Source organism: Stenella coeruleoalba (genome assembly GCF_951394435.1).
Source record: "Stenella coeruleoalba genome assembly, chromosome: 3".
In the NCBI taxonomy this organism is placed as follows: Eukaryota; Metazoa; Chordata; class Mammalia; order Artiodactyla; family Delphinidae; genus Stenella; species Stenella coeruleoalba.
Genome location: NC_137148.1, coordinates 174190845 through 174218221, shown reverse-complemented (window position 1 = coordinate 174218221; position 27377 = coordinate 174190845). Strand labels below are relative to the sequence as shown.

Below are 27377 nucleotides of genomic sequence, written 5' to 3'. Positions count from 1 at the left end.
TACATTGAAGCCCTAATTCCCTATGTAATTGTATCTGGAGATGGGGCTTTAGGAGGTAATTTAGGTTAAAGGAGGTCATAAGGGTGGAGTCCTAATCCAATAGGATTGGTGGCTTTATAAGAGGGGGACCATCACTCTCCCTGCGCATGCACTGAAGGAAGGCCCTGTGAGGACACCGTCTATAAGCCGGAAGAATGCTCTCACCAGAACCTGACCCTGTTGGCATTCTGATCTAGGACTGCCAGCTTCCAGAACTGTGAGGAAATCAAGTCCTCGTGTTTGAGCCAGGCAGCCTGTGGTATCTTGTCATGGCAGCCGGGCAGACCAACACCGGGAGCTTAGTCTGCTTTGCTGGCCCCTGTGAGGGATGAGTTCCTGAGTCCCTCAAGGCAACCCCCGCAATGGCTCATTCATCTCTTCAGGATTCGGGAGACATGCTTTGGCAGGAAATGAAGAGGAGAGAGAAAGACTTGGGGAGAGTCTTCTATTTGCAGGCTGGGCTCCCAGAGGAAGTGACAGAGGCCAGCCAAGACGAGCAGCAATAAATGCCTGGATTTCGGAAGACATGCGACAGGAGGCTCCTGTCCCCAACGCAGCTGCTGCTCGAGGTGTATTTCGTAGTTGGTATAAACTTTAAGAACCTTCGTAGCCTGCTTTGTGGTTTAATGGCATTTGATAGCCCAATTACCAGTCATGCCCTCCTCAGGGTTTTAGACAAGCAAAGGAGATTTTGTAAGAGAGAGGAGTTAAAGCCAGAGAGAAAAGCAAAAACCGTGGTGTCACTGCTCATGGGGAGGCTGCCTTTCTCTTCTATTTGCATCTCCCCAAGCGGGTACCAAGGGAAGCCTCCAAATGCCCGCCCCAAAAGGGAGCAGCTCTTTTTGTGAGCAACGTCACCTTAAGCTACCAGGGGAGCATAATACATTGTCTCATCAATTTGTGCATCTGGGACTAAGTCCTTTATAAGAGTGATGGAAAAGTTACTTTCAGATGAGTTCCACTGAGGATATAATTAGTATTTGATGACAAATGAAAATTAGTCCATGCAAACTACAGATACCATTCAGAAGCCTTCCAATACATCTTCACGTTATATGACTGGACTTTTCAGACTGAAATGAACTGACCCCAGCCTACATTTCCAAGGTCTTCTGCTTCTTCTTTTCTCCATTCACTTTTGGTTACAGACACCTGGCTCTTCAAATATACCTGTGAATACTACCAGATATGTTCCTGGAAGGCAGCTTGTCATCAGATTTCAAGCAGGATTCTAAATCTAGGTTTGCGGATGCAAAGCACAGCTATGACCATTACTCCGTGACTTTGGCCAAGTTACTTAATATCTTTGCGCCAATTTCTTTTATCTGCAATGTGGGGATGACATTAATAGTACTTACCTCCCAGGGAGGCTGTGAGGAGAAAATGAGTTAATATTTGTAAAACTTTTGCCACATTGCCTAGGAGACGGTAAGTTTTATGTGCTTAGTAAATAAAATGCCTCTTTGCCTTGTACGTGCTTTTCCTGCTGCCCAGATGCTTATCCTCCATTTTGTCAGACCCCACCCTACTCCTATGACTTTTTTAACAGCTTTACTGAGGTGGGACTGACATGCAATAAACCACACATATTTAAACTTTAGACATACGCAAATTCACGGTTACCAAAGGGGAAAGGTGGTAAGGGGGAGGGACAAATTGGGAGTTAGGGATTGACATATACACACTACTGTATTTAAAATAGATAACCAACAAGGACCTAGTGTACAGCACAGGGAACTCTACTCAATATTCTGTAATAACCTAAATGGGAAAAGGATTTGAAAAAGGATAGTATATGTGTGTGTATAACTGAACCACTTTGCTGCACACCTGAAAGTAACACAACAGTGTAAATCAACTATACTCCAATATAAAATTAAAAATTTTTTTAAAGTTTTGACATGTATACATTCATGACCACATTACCCCAATCAAGATAATAAACATATCTACCCCCCCAAAGGTTTCTCATGCCCCTTATAATTCCTTTCTTCCCTCCCTGTCCCCTCCTCTCCCACACCTGTTAGTCTGCTTCCTGTCACTATAGATTTGTTTGAATCATCTAGAGTTTTATAACAATGCAATCATAACATAGAGCCCTTGGTGTCTGGCTCTTTTCACTCAGCATAATGTTTCTGAGCTTCCTCCATGTTGCAGCCCATATCAGTAGTTAGCTCTTTCTTATTGCTGAGTAGTCTTGCACTGTATGGATAGGCTATGATTTCTTTATTGGCCACCTGCTGACAGACACTGCAGCTTTGTCTCTTTGTAACAGTTGTTTTCCTAGTACCTTGAACACTGCCTGGCACATAGCAAGTACTCAATAAATAATTTTAAACAAATGAATGGAAGAATGTCCTTCTGATGTGCTTCAACTTGTCCTTGAAGCTCAAGTTAGTGCTGCCATGAATATTATGCAACCATTACAAACTATGTTTTCAAAGAATATTTGATCATATATAAGAATGCAGATTGGGACTTCCCTGGTGGCACAGTGGTTAAGAATCCACCTGCCAATGTAGGGCACACAGGTTCGAGCCCCGGTCCGGGAAGATCCCACATGCCACGAAGCAACTAAGCCCGTGTGCCACAACTACTGAGCCTGTGCTCTAGAGCCCGTGAGCCACCACTACTGAGCCCATGTGCCACAACTACTGAAGCTCGCATGCCTAGAGCCCATGCTCCACAACAAGAGAAGCCACTGCTATGAGAAGTCTGTGCACCACAATGAAGAGGAGCCCCTGCTCGCCGTAACTAGAGAAAGCCCATGTGCAGCAATGAAGACCCAATGTAGCCAAAAATAAAAATAAATAAATAAATAAATAAGAATGCTGATTGATGATAGTAAGTTAGGTCATAAAAGGCAAAGCCCCAGAGTGTATAAAGGCATAGTATGCATGGAGAAGGACTCTAATATAAAAAATATCAACAGATGTAATCTCTTTGACTTTCCTTTTAATACTTGCCATATTTTCCAAAATTTTGACAATGAAAATAGACAAACCTTTTTTCAAAAATGGAATTTTATTATTTTTAAGAATAATCTGGGGCTTCCCTGGTGGCGCAGTGGTTGAGAGTCCGCCTGCCGATGCAGGGGACACGGGTTCGTGCCCCGGTCCGGGAAGATCCCACATGCGGCGGAGCGGCTGGGCCCGTGAGCCATGGCCGCTGAGCCTGCGCGTCCGGAGCCTGTGCCCTGCAACAGGAGAGGCCACAACAGTGAGAGGCCCGCATACCGCAAAACAAAACAAAACAACAATCTGCTTAAATGTTACTTCCTCCATGAAGTCTTTACCATCTCCCTCAGGCAGCATCAATTACTCCTTCTGTTGGCAACATGATATGTATCAGTCAGCTCTTGCCAAAGTAATACTGCCTAAGAAATCACCCAAATCTCAGTGATGTACAACTACAAGCCTTTATTGCTCACTTTTGGATCTGCAGGTTGGCTAGGTGGGGGGTACACTGCTTTGCTTCAGGCAGGGTTTGACTGGGCGTCTGATCTTCTCCTGATATGGCTTCTCCTGGAAGAGATGAGGGCAAACACATGATGCCTCTCAAAGCTGAGGCTCAGAACTGGCTCACAGTCCTTTATACCCACATTCCATGGCCCAAACAAGACACATGCCAAGGTCACGCCAATGGGGCAGAATGATCCCTCCCATGGAGTTGGTGGGGGTAGGAGGCTACATACTTGCTGAACAATAATTTAATCTACCACATGAGAGAAGAAAAAACACGGTTTGGGGGTCTTTAAAACTTGGCTTTGGAAGCTGGCTGGACCAAATCAGGGCCAAGTGCTTTGGGGCAATTTATTTAAGCCCTGTTTCCCCTTTTGCTAACTGGAGATTATAAAATGCTTGGAAGAGGGGTTGTGAGCTTTGAACATGATAGCTGTGTGGTGACCATGGACATGCACCAGCCAGAGCTCCTTCTAGAGAATCGCTGCTGGGAGCCTAAGTGTTTCACAGCCTCAGCTCTGGATCCTCCCGTGGGTTTGCACTGAGGCTGTGCTTCCCCTAGGCTGCAAGTGGGCGACAATGAAGCACAGCAGAGACACCCTTTCAGGCCCACTGCTGGGGGACAAGAGACTCCTCTGATGGGAGATGAGCTTGAAGATGACCCATTGATATGGCCCAAGACTTCGTAGACTGCACCGCCGCCTGAGGGCGCCCTCCCCAGCGCGCCTGCTCCCTTCCCTGCCTCCTCTCACCGGCATCAGACCTCGACCGCTGCCGGAAGACGCCCCTGGCCTGCTACTGTTTCCTCCACTCCATCCTGCACAAGGGTTTCCCCAATATGCCTCTAGCATGCTTCACTGATCATTTCCTCTTGGCATCCACTCCTTGGAGGACCTCGACTGACACAGACTATCAAGTACCTAGAAAAGGGCCTAAGAACTATATATATGTATATTTTTGTTTGTTTGTTTGTTTTTTGGGTGGTTTTTTTTTTTGCGGTACACGGTGCTCTCACTGTTGTGGCTTCTCCCGCTGCGGAGCACAGGCTCCGGATGCGCAGGCTCAGCAGCCATGGCTCACAGGCCCAGCCGCTCCGTGGTATGTGGGATCTTCCCAGACCGGGGCACAAACCCGTGTCCCTTGCATCAGCAGGCGGACTCTCAACCACTGCACTACCAGGGAAGCCCAATATATCTTGTTTTTAAAATTTTTTTAACATCTTTATTGGAGTATAATTGCTTTACAATGGTGTGTTAGTCTCTGCTTTATAACAAAGTGGATCAGCTATACATATACATATATCCCCATATATCCTTCCTCTTGCATCTTCCTCCCACCCTCCCTAAAACACCCCTCTAGGTGGTCACAAAGCACAGAGCTGATCTCCCTGTGCTATGAGGCTGCTTCCCACTAGCTACCTATTTTACATTTGGTAGTATACATAAGTCCATGCCACTCTCTCACCTCGTTCCAGCTTACCCTTACCCCTCCCCATGTCCTCAAGTCCATTCTCTACGTCTGCGTCTTTATTCCAGTCCTGCCCATAGGTTCCTCAGAACTTTTTTTTTCTTAGATTCCATATATATGTGTTAGCATATGGTATTTGTTTTACTCTTTCTGACTCACTTCACTCTGTATGACAGACTCTAGGTCCATCCACCTCACTACAAACAACTCAATTTTGTTTCTTTTTATGGCTGAGTAATATTCCATTGTATATATGTGCCACATCTTCTTTATGCATTCATCTGATGATGGACACTTAGGTTGTTTCCATGTCCTGGCTATTGTAAATAGAGCTGCAATGAACATTGTGGTATGTGACTCTTTTGGAATTATGGTTTTCTCAGGGTATATGCCCAGTAGTGGGATTGCTGGGTTGTATGGTAGTTCTATTTTTAGTTTTTTAGGGAACCTCCATACTGTTCTCCATAGTGGCTGTATCAATTTACATTCCCACCAACCGTGCAAGAGGGCTCCCTTTTCTCCACACCCTCTCCAGCATTTACTGTTTGTAGATTTTTTGATGATGGCCATTCTGACAGGTGTGAGGTAATACCTCATTGTAGTTTTGATTTGCATTTCTCTAATGATTAGTGATGTTGAACATCCTTTCCTGTGTTTGTCGGCAATCTGTATATCTTCTTTGGAGAAATGTCTATTCAGGTCTTCTGCCCATTTTTGGATTGGGTTGTTTGTTTTTTTGATATTGAGCTGCATGAGCTGTTTGTAAATTTTGGAGATTAATCCTTTCTCAGGTGCTTCATTTGCAAATATTTTCTCCCATTCTGAGGGCTGTCGTTTCATCTTATTTATGGTTTCCTTTGCTGTGCAAAAGCTTTGAAGTTTCATTAGGTCCCATTTATTTATTTTTGTTTTTATTTCCATTACTCTAGGAGGTGGGTCAAAAAGGATCTTGCTGTGATTTAGGTCATAGAGTGTTCTGCCTATGCTTTACTCTAAGAATTTGATAGTGTCTGGCCTTACATTTAGGTTTTTAATCCATTTGGAGTTTATTTTTGTGTATGGTGTTAGGGAGTGTTCTAATTTCATTCTTTTACATGTAGCTGTCTGGTTTGCCCAGCACCAATTCCTGAAAAGGCTGTCTTTTCTCCATTGTATATTCTTGCCTCCTTTATCAAAAATAAGGTGACCATATGTGTGTGGGTTTAGCTCTGGGCTTTCTATCCTGTTCCATGATCTCTATTTCTATTTTTGTGCCAGTAACATACTGTCTTGATTACTGTAGCTTTGTAGTATAGTCTGAAGTCGGGGAGCCTGATTCCTCCAGCTCCGTTTTTCGTTCTCAAGACTGCTTTGGCTATTCGGGGTCTTTTGTGTTTCCATACAAATTGTGAAATTCTTTGTTCTAGTTCTGTGAAAAATGCCATTGGTAGTTTGATAGGGATTGCACTGAATATGTAGATTGCTTTGGGTAGTATAGTCATTTTCATAATGTTGATTCTTCCAATCCAAGAACATGGTATATCTCTCCATCTGTTTGTATCATCTTTAATTTATTTCATCAGTGTTTTATAGTTTTCTTCATACAGGTCTTTTGTCTCCCTAGGTAGGTTTATTCCTAGGTATTTTATTCTTTTTGTTGCAATAGTAAATGGGACTATTTCCTTAATTCTCTTTCAGATTTTTCATCATTAGGGTATAGGGATTCAAGAGATTTCTGGGTCTTCACTGGTGGCGCAGTGGTTGAGAGTCCGCCTGCTGATGCAGGGGACGTGGGTTCGTGCCCTGGTCTGGGAAGATCCCACATGCCACGGAGCGGCTGGGCCCATGAGCCATGGCTGCTGAGCCTGCACGTCCGGAGCCTGTGCTCCACAACGGGAGAGGCTACAACAGTGATAGGCCCGCGTACCGCAAAAAAAAAAAAAAAATTATGAGGCCCATCAAATGTATCCAGAAACTTGTAAGAGTTCAATGTCAACACCCTAGTTAGAGACACAATCCTCTCTTTGACGAGATAACTGCAAAAAGCCATGGTAAACAAAAAAGTGATGTACAAAACGATAACTGACCTGGATACCTACATATCCTTCTGTCATTCCTAAGGAAAAACACACGTTATATTTAATCTCTAAAATCATAAGGGCTAATGCTTACTAGCATTGGTTGGGACAACATTTCTTACCTGAATACCTGCAAAAAAGGATGGTAACACAACAGTTAGGAACAATATCCACACTTCCCTAGATATCTGAAGATCAGATCGTCTGCTGTGTGCAAAAGGCCCACCTTATCACTTATCTGGATGCAAGCCATGTCCCTTTCATATCATTATGAGGTTCATCATGACCTCTCAACAGGAAACTGGAAAACACATTGTGACGAATGTGTCTATGGACCCCCCTTTACTACCTGGACCCTGAAGATAACCCTGTCACCACCACTCTTGCAGGAGTCATCAAATCTACCTGGAATCTTGCAGTAACTCCAAGGTCTAGGCCATTGCTAGACACAGCATTACCCCTTGGATGCTCACCTGCAAAAGAAAACCATGATTACTACTGTGATACGCAGCTGTATAAAAATTACCTGGATATCTGCAAGTCTCTCAACAATTACACAAACATAAATTTTTTATAAAATAAAGAACAGGAGGATAACATGGCTTCCAGAATTGGTGAGACACTATCAATTCTTACCTGAAAACCTAGCCCTCAAAATGCCATGGCAAAAAAGGAACAAATATCACTTACCTAAGCATATGAAGACTGGATGGTCTCTATGGGGTGAAAGTGCCTATCATCACTTACCTGGATAACAGAAATGTCTCTGAAAACAAACATTGTCAGGTTCACCACAATCTCTTGACATGAACCTGAAAAAGGTATTATGATATATGTGTAAAAGGACACAACTTGTTCTAACATGACACCTGCAAAGAACATTCACTACTTTCATCATTATGAGAACATCAGCTCTAACTGAATACTGGCAGTAAGCCCAGTCAGGAATATTCTCAGGTAAGCTGACATTTCTTAAGGGAACACATGCAAAATTTCCATGGTCACTACCATGGCTGGGGCCATCATGCTAATTACATGGTTATGTGAAATTACTCAACACTCACAGAGAAAGACAAAAAGTTTCTTTAAAATATAATAAATGAAAACTCCTGGTTTCTAGAACTGGTAAGGGATCCATCATTTCCTATCTGAACGCCTGCAAGGAAATCATGGTAACAAGCGTGAGGGATATCATCATCACTTACCTGCCTACCTGGAGATCAGAAAGCCTGTGCTGTGGTTGAGGCCCATATCGTCACTTACCTGCATCCCAGCCATGTCCCACCATCCACGACCAATGTTAGGTTCACTGTGATCTCTTGAAGGAAACATGAAAGACATGTTTTGAAACATTTGTTAGGCGCACAGTTTTTTCTACCAGGACACCTGCAAATAATCTTGCTCACTTAATCGTTCGGAGATATATCAACTTTACCTGGATACTTACAGTAATCCAAGGTTGATGCCAAGGTTGGAAAACTGTCATTTCTTGACTGGACACCTATACAAATCCTATGGGTAGTACTGTGGTGGGGAAAATCATTATAAATACCTGTATACCTGTAACCCTTGGGCATTCCTAGTGTTAAACATAAATTTTCCCTAACATATAAAAAGTGAAAACTCATGGTCTCTAGATTTGGTAAAGACTACCTGTTCATTTCTTACCTGAACACCTGCAACAAAGTCACGGTGACAAGCAGCACTGACACCCGTCATCACTTACCTACGTACAGGAAGACTGGATCGTTTAGGCCCACGCCATCACTTATCTGAACACCAGCGATGTCCCGCCATCAACTGCCATAGAGAGGCTCGCGGCCTGATCTCTTGGCAAGACCTGAAAAACACAGTGTGAAAAATGTGCTTGGTACAGTGTCTCGTTCTACCTGTACACCTGCAAATTCCCTTGTCATCTGTATCATTTTGGGACCATTCAACATTACTTGGATACTTGGAGAACTCTGAGGTCAAACTCTAGTAACACACACCTTCCTCCCACGAACAGCTACTTGCAAATATCCCACGGTTAATAACGCAGTTAGAACAATATGACAAACTACCTGGATGCTTGCAATCTGTCTACCACTACAAGTGAGAAATACACGTTATCTCTGTACAAGAATACAGTAAAAATTACCACTTGCTACTATTACTAGGGACAAATTAATTTGGCTTACACTTGCCAAAAAACAAGGTAAGTATCAGATAATTACATAGATATGTGAAAATAAGCAATCCTCTAATGAGTTAATGTCACATCTCATACCTATGTACCACCAAAGACCTGAACAGAATACCTGCAAAAAACAAAAATAGGGGCGCACAAGTGTTAGGGACACAATCATCACTTACTCATATGTGTGAAGATCACATGATCTGGGCTGTGGTTTAGGCCCAAATTATCACTTACCTCAATACCTGCTATGTGCCTTGTTACCTGCTGTTGATAGGTTCACTGTGATGTCTTTACATGAAGCTGAAAAAATTGTGTAAATTGTGTTTGGTATACATCTTATTCCACTGGGACACCCACAAATTCCTTGTTCAATTCTATCATTTCAAGACTCATCGGCCTTCCATGGATAACTGGATATCTGAGATTAAACGTTAATAAGACATACCTTCCTCTCTTGAAGGGATGCCGGCAAAAATCCCAGGGTGAATAACAACCACTGATGGGCAGTATGAGAAACCACCTGGCCATCTACTGATCCATCTAGCACTCTGTGTATATAAAACCCATAAACCCGGGCTTCCCTGGTGGCACGGTGGTTGAGAGTCCACCTGCCGATGCAGGGGACACGGGTTCGTGCCCTGGTCTGGGAGGATCCCACATGTCACGGAGCAGCTGGGCCCGTGGGCCATGGCCGCTGAGCCTGTGCGTCCGGAGCCTGTGCTCCGCAACGGAAGAGGCCACAACAGTGGCTGCGTACCACAAAAAAAAAAAAAACCCCCCCCATAATCCCTAAACAAGAATACAGTCAAATATCCTGCTCACTGGTATTGCTGGGGTGAATTTAATTTCTGAACTGCATACGTGCCCAAGCCATACTTAAAGTAGTCTTGAAAGCACCATCATTCACACATATGAAAATAAGAAGCTTTCTAATGAGCTAAAGTCACATAACCTAACACCTGCATATTAGGAAAGGACTTAACAAAACACTTCCAAAATGACAGGATAACACTGTGTTAGGGAAATCATATTCATTTACCCAGATATCTGAAGATCACATGGCCTGTCGCCTGCAAAAGGCGCACACTATCACTTACTTGGATAAAAGCCATGTCCCTTTAATGATCATTAAGAAGTTCACCATGATCCCCAGACAGGAACCTGGAAAACACATTGTGACAAATGTGCCTATGGACACAAGTTTCCTTACTACCTGGACCCTGAAGATAACCCTGTCATGACCATCACTGCAGGACTCAGCAAACCTACTTGGAATCTTGCTATACTCCAAGGCCTAGGCCACTGTTCCACAGACCATTATCTCCTGCATTTACACCTGCATGGAACCTTGGTTAGTACTGTGACTCATAGCTCTACGAGGATTACATGGATATCTGTCACTCAACAATCAGATGGTTAAATATCAAGTTTTCTAAAATATAAAACTATAGGATAACATGGTTGCTAGATGTGTAAGGTGTCTACAATTTCTTACCTGACTACCTGCAAAAAAAAGTCATGACAACAAGAAGCGTGAAGACACATCAGCATTACCTAGATATGTGAATGTTGATCGTCTGTGTTGTGGTTTATACCCACATCATCCCTCACCTCCACACCAACACGCTGCAACGTTCACTACCACTGATGTGCTTACTGTGATGTGTTATCCTGAATCTGCAAAACAAATTGCAGTAAATGTAGTTGGTACACATGTCATTCTACCTCTACACCCCCAGATTCCCTTGGTCACTTCTGGTATGATTTTGGTACCCATCAACACTACCTGGACACTGGCCTGCAGACACTGGGGTCAAACCCTAGGAAGAGACACCTTCTTCTCAGAAGGGCTCCCTGCAATAATCCCTGAGCTAGTAATGCTGTGATGTCAACATGATAAATTACAAGAATCCCTGCATCTTTCATTAGTAGTTAAGTACATGTTACCTCTAAAGAAGGACATAAAAATCTTATGAGTATTATTAGGGACGTATTAACTTCGTAACCACATATATGACAAAAACTAGGTAAATTTAAGAGTCTCAAAAACATTCATTTTGTAAATACTGATATTGGGAATGTCTCTGAGTTATTGTCACGTCATCTCATACCTGTTCACCATCAAAGACCTTAACAGGATCCCTGCAGAAAACCACGGTAACACTGTGTGAAGAGACCGCATGCTCACTTACCTAGGTGTCTGAGGCCAAATGACCTGTACTGGGGTAAAAGCCACTTTATCAAATACCTGTCAACTAGCAAAGAAAAATGGTAACAACAGCTGTTAGGGAAACTATCATAACTTACCCAGCTATGTAAATATCAAATGACCTGTGCTCTGGTTTACTCCATATCTGGTTTAGTCCATATGGTCACCTACCTGTACACAAGCAATGTCCCCCATTAATGAGCATTGTTAGTTTAATCAAGATCTCTTCACACAAACCTAGAAAGGTAATATGAAATGCCTGTTAAAGGACACAACGTTTTCTACCAGGACACCCACAAATAATGGTGGTCACTTCATCATTAGGAGACGCATCCATCTACCCGCACACTTGCAGCAATCCAAGGTCAACACCAACGTCAGATAAAATGTCCTTCTTTGATTGGACACCTGTACAAATCCTATGACTAGTACTGTGATGGGGAACACCATGATAAATACCTGTATTCACATAATACCTCAGCATTCACACGGGTAAAAGTGAACATTTCCAGAAATAGAACAAATGAAAACTCATGGCATCTAGAAGCGGTAAAGACTATCATTCCCTACCTCGATACCTTCAAAAATCATGGTAACAAGACATAGGAGGACACATCATTACTTCCTTAGGTATACGAAGGTCAGATGGAATGTGCTGTGGTGTAGCCCCACACCAGCACCTATCTCCATACCAGCAATGACCCACAATAACTACCATTAATAGGCTCACCAGGATGTCTGGACATGAATCTGAAAAACACAGTGTGGAATATGTTTGGGGCACATAAATCATCCTACCTCTAAAGCTGTAAATTTCCTTGGTCCCTTGTACCATTTTGGTACCCATCCACATTACCTGGCTAGTTGCAGGAGTTCAAGGTCAATTCCTGAGAAGAAACACCATCTTCTCTTGAAGGGATACCTGAAAAAATTCCCAAGGTCACTAACTCAATGATGGCAATATGATAAATTACCTGGATCACCTGCATATCTGTTCATCACTACAAGTATTAAATACATGTCATCTCTAAACAGAATACAAAAAAATCTCATTTGTACTAATACAATTTCTTAACTACACACATGCCAACAACAAGGTAAATATTAGAGTCTCAAAAATTAATTACATAGATATCTAAAAATCAGAATGTCTTTAATGAGTTAACATCACAACATCTCATACTTGTATACTAATAACTGAAAACAAACATGGTAACACGAATGTTTGGGACACAATACTTACTTACGTTCATATTGAAGATCAGAGGGTCTTCACTGTGGTAGGATCCACTTTATCACTTACCTGGTTGAAAGCAACATTCTGTTAGCAACCACTGTTATGTTCACAGTGATCTCGTGACAGGAACCTAAAAAACACATTCAACAAATGTGTTTAAATATACCATTTGTGGGACTTCCCGGGTGGCGCAGTGGTTAGGAATCAACATGCCAATGCACGGGGACACGGGTTCGAGCCCTGATCCGGGAAGATCTCACATGCTGCAGAACAACTAAGCCCGTGCGCCACAACTACTAAGCCTGCTCTCTAGAGCCCAAGAGCCACAATTACTGAAGCCCACGTGCCTAGAGCCCGTGCTCCACACAAGAAAAGCCACCATAATGAGAAGCCTGAGCAACACAACGAAGAGTAGCCCCTGCTCGCCACAATGAGAAAGCCCACAGGCAGCAACAAAGACCCAATGCAGCCAAAATTAAATAACTGAATTAATTAAAAAGAAAAAGATTAAAATTTGTTCTACCAGGACACCTGCACCTAACCTGGTTTACTTCCATTATTATGGAACACATCAACTCTACCTGGGTACGTGCGTTAATTCAGGTCAACAACAATGTCGGGTAAGACTTTCACCTCTTAACTGGACACCTGCAAAAAACCGATGGTTACGACTGTGGTGGCAACTTCAAAACACTTACAAGATATGATCAACCTACAACATTCACAGGGTTAAATATCACTAGCCGCTAAAACGTAAAAAACGTAAACTCATGGTTACTACAATTATTAAGAACTTTTAGCATTTCTTACCTGAATACCTGCAACAAAATCTCGCTAACGAGAAGCGATAGGAACGCCATCATCACTTACCTACGTACGTGAAGAACACATGGTCTGTGATGTGCTTTAGGCCCACATCATCATTTACCTACATGCCAGCAACGTCCCCTGTTATCTACCACTGGTAGCTCACCATCAGGTCCTGACGGGAGTGTGAAAACACATTCAGAGAATGTGTGTGATATCCATATTTTTCTAGGGTACACCTTCAGATACCCTTGGTCACTTGCATACTTTTGAGACTCATCCAAATTACCTGGATACTTGCAGAAGTCTAGGCCTAAACCCTAGTAAGAGATACCTTCTTCTCTTCACGAGGTATTTCAAATTCCATGCTCACTACTGTGGGGATGAACAATAGGATAAATTATCTGGATACCTGCCTATCCCCTTATCAGTAGGAGGGTATCAAATGGTATTGTGAAACATGAATACAGTAAAATATCATGTTTACTTGTGTTGTTAGGGACAAATTAATACCTTTACGGCGTACAAACCAAAAATAAAGCTAATACAGTCACTGTAAGTTAAAATATAAAGAGTCCTCAAAATACCATTAATTACATACATACCTGAAAATAAGAAGGGCTAATGAATTCATGTGACATCACGTACCTTTACACTAGCAAAAACCGTAACAGGATATCTGCAGGGAAAAAGATATGGGAACACTGTGTTCGGGGTTTGGGACATCATCCTCACTTACGTAGACATCTGAAGACCGTTGGTCTATACTCTGCTCTAAGTTCTGCAGTAACCTTACCTGGTTACTGGCAGGGTCCCATTAACGACCATTACTAGGTTCAGTGCAATGTCACCACTGATATAACGTGAAGAAACACATTTGACAAGGGAGTTTACAGCAAAAAAATCGTTTCACCTAAAGACAAACATAAAAAAGCCTACCTGTAACTAATTCTGATTATTTACATCATTAGGGGAATCATCAACACAATGTGGGTCCTGCAGGCACTTAAGGTTAACACCACGGTTGGGCACACGAGCATCTCTTGTCTGAGTACCTGTGAAAACTTTATGCTCAACGTGCTGGTGTGGAACAGCAGGATAACTTACCCGGATTCCTGCATATCCCTCCATCACTGCTAAGGTGAAACACACATCATACCTAAACCCTAAACTGATTAGTAGCATTGGTTGGGACAATATCATTTCTGAACTGACCTCTTTAAGAAAAAAACATACTAACAGAAAAGTTAGCAAACCATCCACACTTAACCTACCTGTCAGACGGGCAGATTATTTGTAGGGTCCTCAATAAAGGTAGATCTACATCGTTACGTGCGAGATAAAAGCAAAGTCCCGTCATTGAGCGTTACGAGGTTTATCATGGTCTCTTGACAGAAACCTGAAAGACAAATTGTGACAAATGTGTCTACAGAATATCTTGTCTCCCGGGACACTTCAAACAACCTTCTCCACTTCCACCACTGCAGGACCCATCAACTCTACTTGAACTCTTGTATGACTGCAAGATCTATGCCATTGTGAGACACCATCATGTGTGAACTACTTACCTGCAAAAATACTAGGGTAACCTGTGTGACCTACAACTCCATTTTTATTACATGAATACCCATGGATTGCTCAACACTCACATGCTTAAACACACATGTCCTCTTAAATATGAAAAAGTAAGATGTTTGCTAGCATTGGTAAAAAAAACACTATTGTCATTTCGACCTGAATATCTGAAAAGAAAACACATGGTAAAACAAGTCCAAGCAATCAACATCAATTAACTAGATACACGGAGACCGGTGGGTCTCACGTAGCGAAGGGGCACCTCATGACATAGCTGGATACCAGAAATGTCCCCCCTTAACGACCACTGTCAGGTTCATTGAGGTAACACGACAGGAACCTGAAAAATACATCGTGATGTACGTGTAAAAGGATGCAATTCTTCTTCCAGGACACCTGCGGGAACCTTGGTCACTGCATCGCTATGAGACCATCAACTGTAACTGAATACTTGCTGTATCCCAAGGTCTAGACCACTGCCAGGTAAGACCGTGTTTCTTTATGGGACACCTGCAAAGTTTCCACGGTTACTGCTGCGCTTGAGGACATAATGTTAATTCCCTGGAAATGGCAATGCATCAACTCTCACACGGTTCAACAGAAATGTTCTCTAAGTTAGGAAAGGTGAAAACTACTTGTTTTTAGAATCAGTAAGGACTCTACTGCCTTACGGATTTAATTTTCTGCCTGAATACCAGCTAAGAAATTGTGGTAACAACAACCCTGAGAGACGCCATCATCCTTTAGCTGGCTACCTGGAGATCAGAGGGATTGTGCCGTGAGTTAGGCCCACATCATCACTTACCTGCACCCTTACAGTGTCCCCCGTTAACACCAACGCTAGGTTCAAAGGGATGCCTTGACAGGAACCTGAAAAAGACATTCGGAAAGCTCTGTTAAAGGACACAACTTTTTCTCCCAGGATATCTGCAAATATCCTTATGGAGTACACCAACCAAGCCTGGATGTTTTCATTAGTGAAACATCAGTACTGATGTCAAATAAAATCATCATTACTTCGTTGGATACCTGCAAAAAATCTGTGGGTACTACTGCGGCTGGGGACACCATGATAAATACCTAGACATGTGCCATCCTTCCACACGCACAGGGTTCAACACAAACTTTTTCTCATACAAAAAGTGAAAACATGTTTTCTAGAGTTGGTAAAGCTCTATCATTTCTTGCCCGAATACCTGCACGAAAAAAAAGAAATCATGTTAATCTGAGTGTGAGAACACATCATCACTCACCAAGATACATGAAGGCCAGATGGCCTGTGCTGTGGTTTAGGCCCAGGCCATCACTTACCTCGATACCAGCAATGTCACATGTTAACTACCACTGGGAAGCCCACCTAGGTATCTTGACATGCATCTGAACAACACATCACGCAAAATGTGCTCAGTACATACCTCATTCTACCTGTACACCTGCAAATTCCATTGATCAATTCTATCATTCACGGATGCAGAAACATTATCTGCGTAACTGCAGAAACCTGAGGTCATACCGTAGTAAGAGAACCTTGCTCTTTTGAAGGGATACCTGCAAAACTCCCATGGTCAGTATCATGGGTATGGAAAATACAATAAATTACATGGAAACCAACACAATGGTGTAAAAAAATGATCTCTGAACAAAAATAGACTAATTTCTCATGCTGACTATTAGGGACAAACTCATTTCTGACATACTACATGCCAAAACAAGGTTAATTTAAGAATCTTCAAACTACCAATAATTACCTACCTATTTGAAAAGAAGAAGGTATCTAGTGAATTAACGTCACATTGTCTGCTACGAGTACACGAGCCAAAGAACTTAACGGGAAACCTATAAAAAAGCATAGTACACTGTGTTAGAGACACCATTCTCATTTGCCTAGATATCTGAAAACCTAATAACCTGCATTGGGGTAAGACTCACTTTATCACATACCTGGTTACTAGCAAGGTCCCACTGACAACGGTTATTTTCTTCATTATGACTCCACAATGAAGGCTAGAAACTTGAGAGATGCATTCCACAATTGTGTAAAGTACATGCTTCTTTATATGCAAAGTCAGTAGCATTGCAGATAATCTTGGGCACTTCCATCGTTAGGGGAAGCATATACACTACCTGGATTTTGGAAGCACTTTGAGGTCAACACCACTGTTAGGCGCACTATCATCTCTTTTATGAGTACCTGTAGAAACCTCACAGTTAATATTTCAACAGTAGAAGAAGTTACCTGGGCCTGCACTACCCTCTGTCACTATTTAAACACGCGTTCTATTAAACACACGTTCTATCAAAATTCTCATAAAAAAGGCAAATACTTACTATCATTGCACGAGACAATGTAATTTTTTAACTGAATACCTGCTAGAAAAACACCAAAACGAGACCATGGTAATAGAACAGTTAGGAACACCATCCACACTAGCCTACGTATGTGACGATCAGACTGTTTGAGGCAGCTGAAAGCCCACGTCGTCACTTACCTGGATACGAGCCAAGTCCCATTAATGGTCATTTCGAGACTCACCATGACTTCTTGACAAGAATGAAAAGAACGCTTTGAGACAGATATGTCTGTGGACACACCTTCTTTACTAGGACACTGCAAATCACCTTGCCCACTGCCATCACTGCAGGCCCCATCAGTTCTCCCTGGATTCATGCCGTACTCCAAGGTCTATGCCAGAGTTACACACACCGTCATCAATTCCCAGCTCACTTGCAAACACGCCGTGCCACACAATTCCATCATCATGACCTGGATACCCACAACCTGCTCAATGCTCCCACGACTAAACACAAATTTTCTCTAAAATGGCAAACAGTAGCATATCATGATTGCTACAATGGGTAAAATTCTATCATTTCTTACCTGATTACTCGGAAAAGAAACACACATGGTAAGTAACTTTACTCAGTCACTAACACTGACCTACGAATGTGAAGAGCAGACGGTCTGATATGGTGAAGGTGCACATCATTACACATCATGACTTACCTGGATACCTTAATGTCCCCAGAGAATGACCACTGTAAGCTTCGTCTCTTGACAGGAACCTGAGAAGCACATGATGATATATGTGTAATAGAACACAACTTGCTCTAGCAGAACACCTGCAAACAACCTTGGTCATGTCCATCATCATGAAATCAACTCTACCTCAATACTTCCAGGACACTCTGAGGTCAAGGACACTGTCAGGTAATAACGGTTCTTTACAACATACCTGCAGAATTTCCATGCTCACTACTGTGGCTGGGATATCACGATAAATACCTGAGATGTGTAATCCCTCATGACGCACAGAGTTCAAGATTTGCTCTAAAAAATGAAAACTGAAAGCTAACGGTTTCAAGAATTGGTAAGTAATCTGTCCTTACCTGAATACCTGCTAAGGAGTCATGGTAACAAGTATCAGGCTCACTTACCTAGATGCCAGCAACGTCCCCTGTTATCTACCACTGGTAGCTCACCATCAGGTCCTGACGGGAGTGTGAAAACACATTTAGAGAATGTGTGTGATATCCATATTTTTCTAGGGTACACCTTCAGATACCCTTGGTCACTTGCATACTTTTGAGACTCATCCAAATTACCTGGATACTTGCAGAAGTCTAGGCCTAAACCCTAGTAAGAGATACCTTCTTCTCTTCACGAGGTATTTCAAATTCCATGCTCACTACTGTGGGGATGAACAATAGGATAAATTACCTGGATACCTGCCTATCCCCTTATCAGTAGGAGGGTATCAAATGGTATTGTGAAACATGAATACAGTAAAATATCATGTTTACTTGTGTTGTTAGGGACAAATTAATACCTTTACGGCGTACAAACCAAACATAAAGCTAATACAGTCACTGGAAGTTAAAATATAAAGAGTCCTCAAAATACCATTAATTACATACATACCTGAAAATAAGAAGGGCTAATGAATTCATGTGACATCACGTACCTTTACACTAGCAAAAACCGTAACAGGATATCTGCAGGGAAAAAGATATGGGAACACTGTGTTCAGGGTTTGGGACATCATCCTCACTTACGTAGACATCTGAAGACCGTTGGTCTATACTCTGCTCTAAGTTCTGCAGTAACCTTACCTGGTTACTGGCAGGGTCCCATTAACGACCATTACTAGGTTCAGTGCAATGTCACCACTGATATAACGTGAAGAAACACATTCGACCATGGAGTTTACGGCAGAACAATCGTTTCACCTAAAGACAAACATAAAAAAGCCTACCTGTAACTAATTCTGATTATTTACATCATTAGGGGAATCATCAACACAATGTGGGTCCTGCAGGCACTTAAGGTTAACACCACGGTTGGGCACACGAGCATCTCTTGTCTGAGTACCTGTGAAAACTTTATGCTCAACGTGCTGGTGTGGAACAGCAGGATAACTTACCCGGATTCCTGCATATCCCTCCATCACTGCTAAGGTGAAACACACATCATACCTAAACCCTAAACTGATTAGTAGCATTGGTTGGGACAATATCATTTCTGAACTGACCTCTTTAAGAAAAAAACATAGTACCAGAAAAGTTAGCAAACCATCCACACTTAACCTACCTGTCAGATGGGCAGATTATTTGTAGGGTCCTCAATAAAGGTAGATCTACATCGTTACGTGCGAGATAAAAGCAAAGTCCCGTCATTGAGCGTTACGAGGTTTATCATGGTCTCTTGACAGAAACCTGAAAGACAAATTGTGACAAATGTGTCTACAGAATATCTTGTCTCCCGGGACACTTCAAATAACCTTCTCCGCTTCCACCACTGCAGGACCCATCAACTCTACTTGAACTCTTGTATGACTGCAAGATCTATGCCATTGTGAGACACCATCATGTGTGAACTACTTACCTGCAAAAATACTAGGGTAACCTGTGTGACCTACAACTCCATTTTTATTACATGAATACCCATGGATTGCTCAACACTCACATGCTTAAACACACATGTCCTCTTAAATATGAAAAAGTAAGATGTTTGCTAGCATTGGTAAAAAAAACACTATTGTCATTTCGACCTGAATATCTGAAAAGAAAACACATGGTAAAACAAGTCCAAGCAATCAACATCAATTAACTAGATACACGGAGACCGGTGGGTCTCACGTAGCGAAGGGGCACCTCATGACATAGCTGGATACCAGAAATGTCCCCCCTTAACGACCACTGTCAGGTTCATTGAGGTAACACGACAGGAACCTGAAAAATACATCGTGATGTACGTGTAAAAGGATGCAATTCTTCTTCCAGGACACCTGCGGGAACCTTGGTCACTGCATCGCTATGAGACCATCAACTGTAACTGAATACTTGCTGTATCCCAAGGTCTAGACCACTGCCAGGTAAGACCGTGTTTCTTTATGGGACACCTGCAAAGTTTCCACGGTTACTGCTGCGCTTGAGGACATAATGTTAATTCCCTGGAAATGGCAATGCATCAACTCTCACACGGTTCAACAGAAATGTTCTCTAAGTTAGGAAAGGTGAAAACTACTTGTTTTTAGAATCAGTAAGGACTCTACTGCCTTACGGATTTAATTTTCTGCCTGAATACCAGCTAAGAAATTGTGGTAACAACAACCCTGAGAGACGCCATCATCCTTTAGCTGGCTACCTGGAGATCAGAGGGATTGTGCCGTGAGTTAGGCCCACATCATCACTTACCTGCACCCTTACAGTGTCCCCCGTTAACACCAACGCTAGGTTCAAAGGGATGCCTTGACAGGAACCTGAAAAAGACATTCGGAAAGCTCTGTTAAAGGACACAACTTTTTCTCCCAGGATATCTGCAAATATCCTTATGGAGTACACCAACCAAGCCTGGATGTTTTCATTAGTGAAACATCAGTACTGATGTCAAATAAAATCATCATTACTTCGTTGGATACCTGCAAAAAATCTGTGGGTACTACTGGGGCTGGGGACACCATGATAAATACCTAGACATGTGCCATCCTTCCACACGCACAGGGTTAAACACAAACTTTTTCTCATACAAAAAGTGAAAACATGTTTTCTAGAGTTGGTAAAGCTCTATCATTTCTTGCCCGAATACCTGCACGAAAAAAAAGAAATCATGTTAATCTGAGTGTGAGAACACATCATCACTCAACAAGATACATGAAGGCCAGATGGCCTGTGCTGTGGTTTAGGCCCAGGCCATCACTTACCTCGATACCAGCAATGTCACATGTTAACTACCACTGGGAAGCCCACCTAGGTATCTTGACATGCATCTGAAAAACACATCACGCAAAATGTGCTCAGTACATACCTCATTCTACCTGTGCACCTGCAAATTCCATTGATCAATTCTATCATTCACGGATGCAGAAACATTATCTGCGTAACTGCAGAAACCTGAGGTCATACCGTAGTAAGAGAACCTTGCTCTTTTGAAGGGATACCTGCAAAACTCCCATGGTCAGTATCATGGGTATGAAAAATACAATAAATTACCCGGAAACCATCACAATAGTGTAAAAAAATGATCTCTCAACCAGAATAGACTAATTTCTCATGCTGACTAATACTATTAGGGACAAACTCATTTCTGAAATACTACATGCCAAACAAGGTTACTTTAAGAATCTTCAAACTACCATTAATTACCTACCTATTTGAAAATAAGAAGGTGTCTAGTGAATTTACGTCACATCATCTGCTACCTGTACACGAGGCAAAGAACTTAACAGAAACCTATAAAAAAAAAGCATAGTACACTGTGTTAGAGACACCATTCTCATTCACCTAGATATCTGAAAACTTAATAACCTGCACTGGGGTAAAACCCACTCTATCACATACCTGGTCACTAGCAAGGTCCCACTGACAATGGTTACTTCATTCATTATGACTTCACCACGAAGGCTAGAAACTTGAGAGATGCATTCCACAATTGTGCAAAGGACATGTTTCTTTATATGCAAAGTCAGTAGCATTGCAAATAATCTTGGTCACTTCCATCGTTAGGGGAAGCACATACACTACCTGGATTTTGGAAGCACTTTAAGGTCAACACCACTGTGAGGCGCACTATCATCTCTTCTATGAGTACCTGTAGAAACCTCACAGTTAATATTTCAACAGTAGAAGAAGTTACCTGGACCTGCACTACCCTCTGTCACTATTTAAACACGCGTTCTATTCAACACGCGTTCTATCAAAATTCTAATAAAAAAGGCAAATACTTACTAGCACTGCATGAGACAATGTCATTTCTTAACTGAATACCTGCTAGAAAAGCACCAAGACGAGACCATGGTAATAGAACAGTTAGGAACACCATGCACACTAGCCTACGTATGTGACGATCAGACTGTTGAGGCAGCTGAAGGCCCACGTCGTCACTTACCTGGATACGAGCCAAGTCCCATTGATGGTCATTTCGAGACTCACCATGACTTCTTGACAAGAATGAAAAGAACGCTTTGAGACAGATATGTCTGTGGACACACCTTCTCTACTAGGACACTGCAAATCACCTTGCCCACTGCCATCACTGCAGGCCCCATCAGTTCTCCCTGGATTCATGCCGTACTCCAAGGTCTATGCCAGAGTTACACACACCGTCATCAATTCCCAGCTCACTTGCAAACACGCCGTGCCACACAATTCCATCATCATGACCTGGATACCCACAACCTGCTCAACGCTCCCACGACTAAACACAAATTTTCTCTAAAATGGCAAACAGTAGCGTATCATGATTGCTACAATGGGTAAAATTCTATCATTTCTTACCTGATTACTCGGCAAAGAAACACACATGGTAAGTAACTTTAGTCAGTCACTAACACTGACCTACGAATGTGAAGAGCAGACGGTCTGATATGGTGAAGGTGCACATCATTACACATCATGACTTACCTGGACACCATAAATGTCCCCAGAGAATGACCACTGTAAGCTTCGTCTCTTGACAGGAACCTGAAAAGCACATGATGATATATGTGTAAAAGGACACAACTTGCTCTAGCAGGACACCTGCAAACAACCTTGGTCATGTCCATCATCATGAAATCAACTCTACCTCAATACTTCCAGGACACTCTGAGGTCAAGGACACTGTCAGGTAATAACGGTTCTTTACAACATACCTGCAGAATTTCCATGCTCACTACTGTGGCTGGGATATCACGATAAATACCTGAGATGTGTAATCCCTCATGACGCACAGAGTTCGAGATTTGCTCTAAAAAATGAAAACCGAAAGCTAACGGTTTCAAGAATTGGTAAGTAATCTGTCCTTACCTGAATACCTGCTAAGGAGTCATGGTAACAAGTGTCAGGCTCACAGTCATCACTTACCTACGTATGCGCAGGTCAGGTGGCCTGTGCTCTGGGTGAGGCCCACGTCATCACATACCTGCCCAGCAACAGTGTCGCCCGTTAACACCAACGCTAGGTTCAGAGTGATGTCTGGACAGGAACCCGGAAAAGACATGAGATGTGGCCTTCCTAGAGGACACCTTGATTATGTTATCATTATAAGATGCATCAACTCTATCTGGTTACTTGCAGTACTCCAAGGTCAACACCAAGGTTGGAAAGCCATAGTTTCTTGACTGGACATCTGAGAAACCCTATGGGAAGTAGTGTGGTGGGAAAACCGTAATAAATATCTGCATATGTGCAATCCCTCGACACTTAAGAGTGTTAAACTTTCTCTAAAATATAAAGAGGGAAAACGATTGTTTTCCAGACTGGAAGGACACTATTATTTCTTACCCTGTTCCCTGAAAAAGAAACACATGGTACCAGGAAGTGTTAGGACACATCCTTACTTACTCAAATATCCGGAGGTCAGAAGGCCTGTGCTGTGCTTTACGCTCACATCATCACTTACCTGGACACCAGCAAGGTCCCATCTGCAAATCCATCTCTCACTACTGTGTTAAATACATGTTACCTCTAAAGGAGACTACTAAAAATCTCATCCCTACCAGTATTATTAGGGACACATTAAATTCCTAACACATCACATGTCAAAAACAAAGTCAATATGAGACACTGAAATCACACATTATGTAGATATCTGAATATAAGAACGTCTTGAATCAGTGAATATCACATGATCTCATACTGGCATAACAAGCAAAGATAGTAACATGATACCTGCAAAAAAAAAAGACATAAACACAACTGTTAGGAACAGCATCCGCACTTACCTAGATATTGAAGATCACAAGGTCTGCAGTGTGGTTAGACGCACTTTAACACTTAACTGTTTAAGTGTTACGCTAGTAACCATTAGGTTCACCCTGTTCTCCTAACAGGAACCTGATGATATACATGCAACAAATGTGTTCAGGACACAACTTGTTCTACCAGGATGCCTGCACCTAACCTCATTCACCTCCATTATTAAGGAACACATCAACTCTACCTGGCTCCTTGCATCCATTCAAGGTCAACACTGTTGTCAGGAGAGACCAGTGGCACCCACCTGGGTACCTGCAAAAATCTTATGGATATGACAACCAAGTGATGTCACAACAAGTACCTGGAGGTGAACGACTCCTCGATACTTACAGGATTAAACAAATTCTAACTAAAATACGAAAAGTGTAAACTCGTGTTTACTAGAATTTGTGAGGACTCTTAGAACTTCTTACCTGAACACCTGCAACAAAATCACGCTAACGAAAAGCGTTAGGAACGCCATCATCACTTAGCTACGTACGTGAAGAACACATGGTCTGTGATGTGCTTTAGGCCCACATCATCACTTACCTAGATGCCAGCAACGTCCCCTGTTATCTACCACTGCTAGCTCACCATCATGTCCTGACAGGAGTCTGAAAACACATTCAGAGAATGTGTGTGATATCCATATTATTCTAGGGTACACCATCAGATTTCCTCAGTCAACGGTATCATTTTGTATCCCATCAACATTACCTGTGTACTTGCAGAACTGCAATGTCATACCCTAGAAAGAGACTCCTTGCTCTCCTGAAGGGATACCTGCAAAAATTCCAGAGTCAATAAAGCAGTGGTCGACTATATGATAGATCACCTGGATACATATATGTTGCAGGATCATTCCAAGTGTTAAATATACAGTGTTTCCAAATAAATAATAAAATCTTATTCTTAGTAGTATTATTGGGGACATGTTAATTTCTGAACTGCATACATGCCAAAAACAAAGTAAATTTAAGAGCCTTGAAAACATTAATTATGTAGAGATCTGAAAATAAGAAAGTCTCTAATAAGTTAATGCCACATCATCTCATATCTGTATACTACCAAAGACCTTAACAGGATACCTGCAAAAAAAAAAAACCAAAAACAAAACGAAAGTATGGTATCACCAGTGTTAGGACACCAACAACACTTAGGTGGATATTGAAAATTAGATAGTCTACATTGTGGTTAGACCCACTTTTCAGTTACTTGGTTATGAGCAAGCTTCCATTAACAATCATTCTTAGGTTCACTGTGTTCTCTTCACAGGAACTTAAAAAAACACATGGATAAAATGTGTTTAAGGACCCAACCTGTTCTACCAGTACACCTGCACATCACCCTGTTCACTTCTATTATTACCTAACACATCAACTCTACCTGAATACTAGCATTAAATCAAGGTTAATACCATGGTCATGAGAGACCATCATTCTTCACTGGACACCTGCAAAAATCCTATCCTTACCAGTGTGGTGAGAAACTCCAATTACCAACACGATCAATCCCTGAACACTTACAATGGTAAACATAACTTTTCTGTAAAATATGAAAGTATGAACACATGGTTACTAGAATTGGTAAGAACTCTATCATTTCTTACCTGAATACCTGCAAAGAAATCATTCTAACAAGAAGTGTGAGAGACACTTCCTATCACTTACCTAAATATATGTAGATCACATGATCTATGCTATTGTTTAGGTCCAAATCATCACTTACCTCCATACCTGCTAGGTGCCTTGTTAACTACCATTGAAATACCTGACAAATGTGTTGTGGGAAATGTTCAGTACATGTCCTGTTCTACCTGTACACCGAAAACATTCCCTTGGTCAGTTGTATCATTTTGCAACTCATCAGTGTTAGCTGGGTAACTGCAGAACTCCAAGGTCCAACCCTAGTAAGAGGTACCTTCTTTTTTTGAAGGGATACCTGTAAAAATTCTATGGTCAATATCGCTGTGATGGACAATGTGATAAATTACTTGGATACTTGCATATCTATTATCACGAGTATAAAAAACACATTATTTCTAAACAAGAATACAGTTAATGCTCTTGCTTACTAGTGTTGTTCAGGAAGAATTAATTTCTTAACTGTATACATGCCAAAAGCAAGGTTATTGTAAGAATCATGGGAACGTCACTAATTAATTACCTAGATGAGTGGAAACAACTAAAGTCTCTAATGAGTTAATATCCCATAATATCATACGTCCTTACTAGCAAAGACCTTAATGAGATACCGGCAATAAACATGGTAACACATATGTTAGAGACATCATCCTCACTTACTAGATACTGAAGATCAGACAGTCTGCATTGTAGTAAGACCCACTTTATCACTCACCTGGTTACTAGCAATGTCCTGGTAATGACCACTGTTAGATTCACCATGATTCCTTGACTGGAATCTCAAAAAAATATACATGACAAATACATTTAAGAAAACAACTTGCTCTACAATGACACCTGCAAATAATCTTGGTCACTTTCATCAATGAGGGAACCATCAACCTGGCAGTACTTCAAGGCCAATAATGTTCTTAGAGACACCACCACCTCTCTGCAGGGCACATGTAAAAATCTCCCGATCAGTACTGTGGTATGGACCTGTAGGGTCCCTTACCTGCATATACCTCTAGCACTACCTAGGTTCAACACACATTATATTTAAATTCTCATCCTGTAAGGTCTAATGCTTACTAGATTTGGTTGAGACAGTGTCACTTCTTACCTGAATATCTTTAAAAAAAAAACCATGGTGCACAAATGTTAGACACACCATCCTCACTTACCAAGAAATCTGAAGATCAGATATTTGAAGGGGGCTTAAAGACACATCATCAGTTACCTGGATATAAGCAAAGTCTCTGTTAACAATCACTTATGAAGTCACCATGGTCTCTTGATTGGACCCTGAAAAATACATTGTGACAAATGTGTCCAGGGAGACACATTTTCACCTGGATACCTTAAATGACCTTCCTCATCCATCACTGTAGGACCTATCGACCTACCTGATATTTGCAGTAGTCCAAGTTCTACACCACTGTTAGAGATGCCATCAACTCTTCACTGCACACCTGCAAATATCCCATGGTTACTACTGTGACATCATC

General features: G+C 41.9%; 5 long non-coding RNA genes across 18 annotated transcripts in view; all 5 read right to left on the bottom strand.

The window, feature by feature from the left end:
- Positions 1-3044: 3044 nt before the first annotated feature.
- On the bottom strand, positions 3045-14727 carry LOC307183514. 6 transcript variants are annotated; one of them, XR_013827497.1, is made up of 7 exons: positions 14253-14727; positions 13231-14135; positions 11511-12779; positions 9438-10880; positions 9294-9324; positions 7430-8864; positions 3263-3563 (listed from the first exon to the last, which is right to left on the bottom strand). It is a non-coding gene; the product is annotated as an uncharacterized lncRNA (long non-coding RNA). The 6 variants fall into 6 exon arrangements; XR_013827494.1 differs by adding an exon at positions 3045-3235 and having other exon boundaries at positions 3470-3563; positions 7430-10880; XR_013827496.1 differs by having other exon boundaries at positions 7430-8342; positions 8472-10880.
- A 1-nt stretch (position 14728) lies between these two features.
- LOC307183518 lies at positions 14729-16261 on the bottom strand. The gene is made up of 3 exons (XR_013827505.1): positions 16112-16261; positions 15837-15901; positions 14729-14855 (listed from the first exon to the last, which is right to left on the bottom strand). It is a non-coding gene; the product is annotated as an uncharacterized lncRNA (long non-coding RNA).
- Positions 16262-16339: 78 nt separating this feature from the next.
- Positions 16340-17619, bottom strand: LOC307183517. The gene is made up of 3 exons (XR_013827504.1): positions 16973-17619; positions 16784-16867; positions 16340-16408 (listed from the first exon to the last, which is right to left on the bottom strand). It is a non-coding gene; the product is annotated as an uncharacterized lncRNA (long non-coding RNA).
- A 1541-nt stretch (positions 17620-19160) lies between these two features.
- Positions 19161-23730, bottom strand: LOC307183515. Of its 4 annotated transcripts, none has more exons than XR_013827501.1 (6): positions 21678-23730; positions 21336-21476; positions 21001-21116; positions 20726-20790; positions 19620-19744; positions 19161-19258 (listed from the first exon to the last, which is right to left on the bottom strand). It is a non-coding gene; the product is annotated as an uncharacterized lncRNA (long non-coding RNA). The 4 variants fall into 4 exon arrangements; XR_013827502.1 differs by having other exon boundaries at positions 21336-21468; XR_013827503.1 differs by having other exon boundaries at positions 21336-21760; positions 21869-23730.
- Positions 23731-24355: 625 nt separating this feature from the next.
- LOC307183756 overlaps positions 24356-27377 on the bottom strand; it is a 30801-nt gene continuing 27779 nt past the window's right edge. For 4 of the 6 annotated variants that reach the window (XR_013827580.1, XR_013827582.1, XR_013827583.1 and 1 more), the window contains 2 exons: positions 27276-27341; positions 26576-27174 (listed from right to left, as the gene is read on the bottom strand). This is a non-coding gene — a long non-coding RNA (uncharacterized lncRNA). Of the gene's footprint in view, positions 24862-24964; positions 25031-25721; positions 25793-26575; positions 27342-27377 lie in introns of those variants that run through there. The other 2 variants (XR_013827579.1, XR_013827581.1) reach the window with 2 other exon arrangements.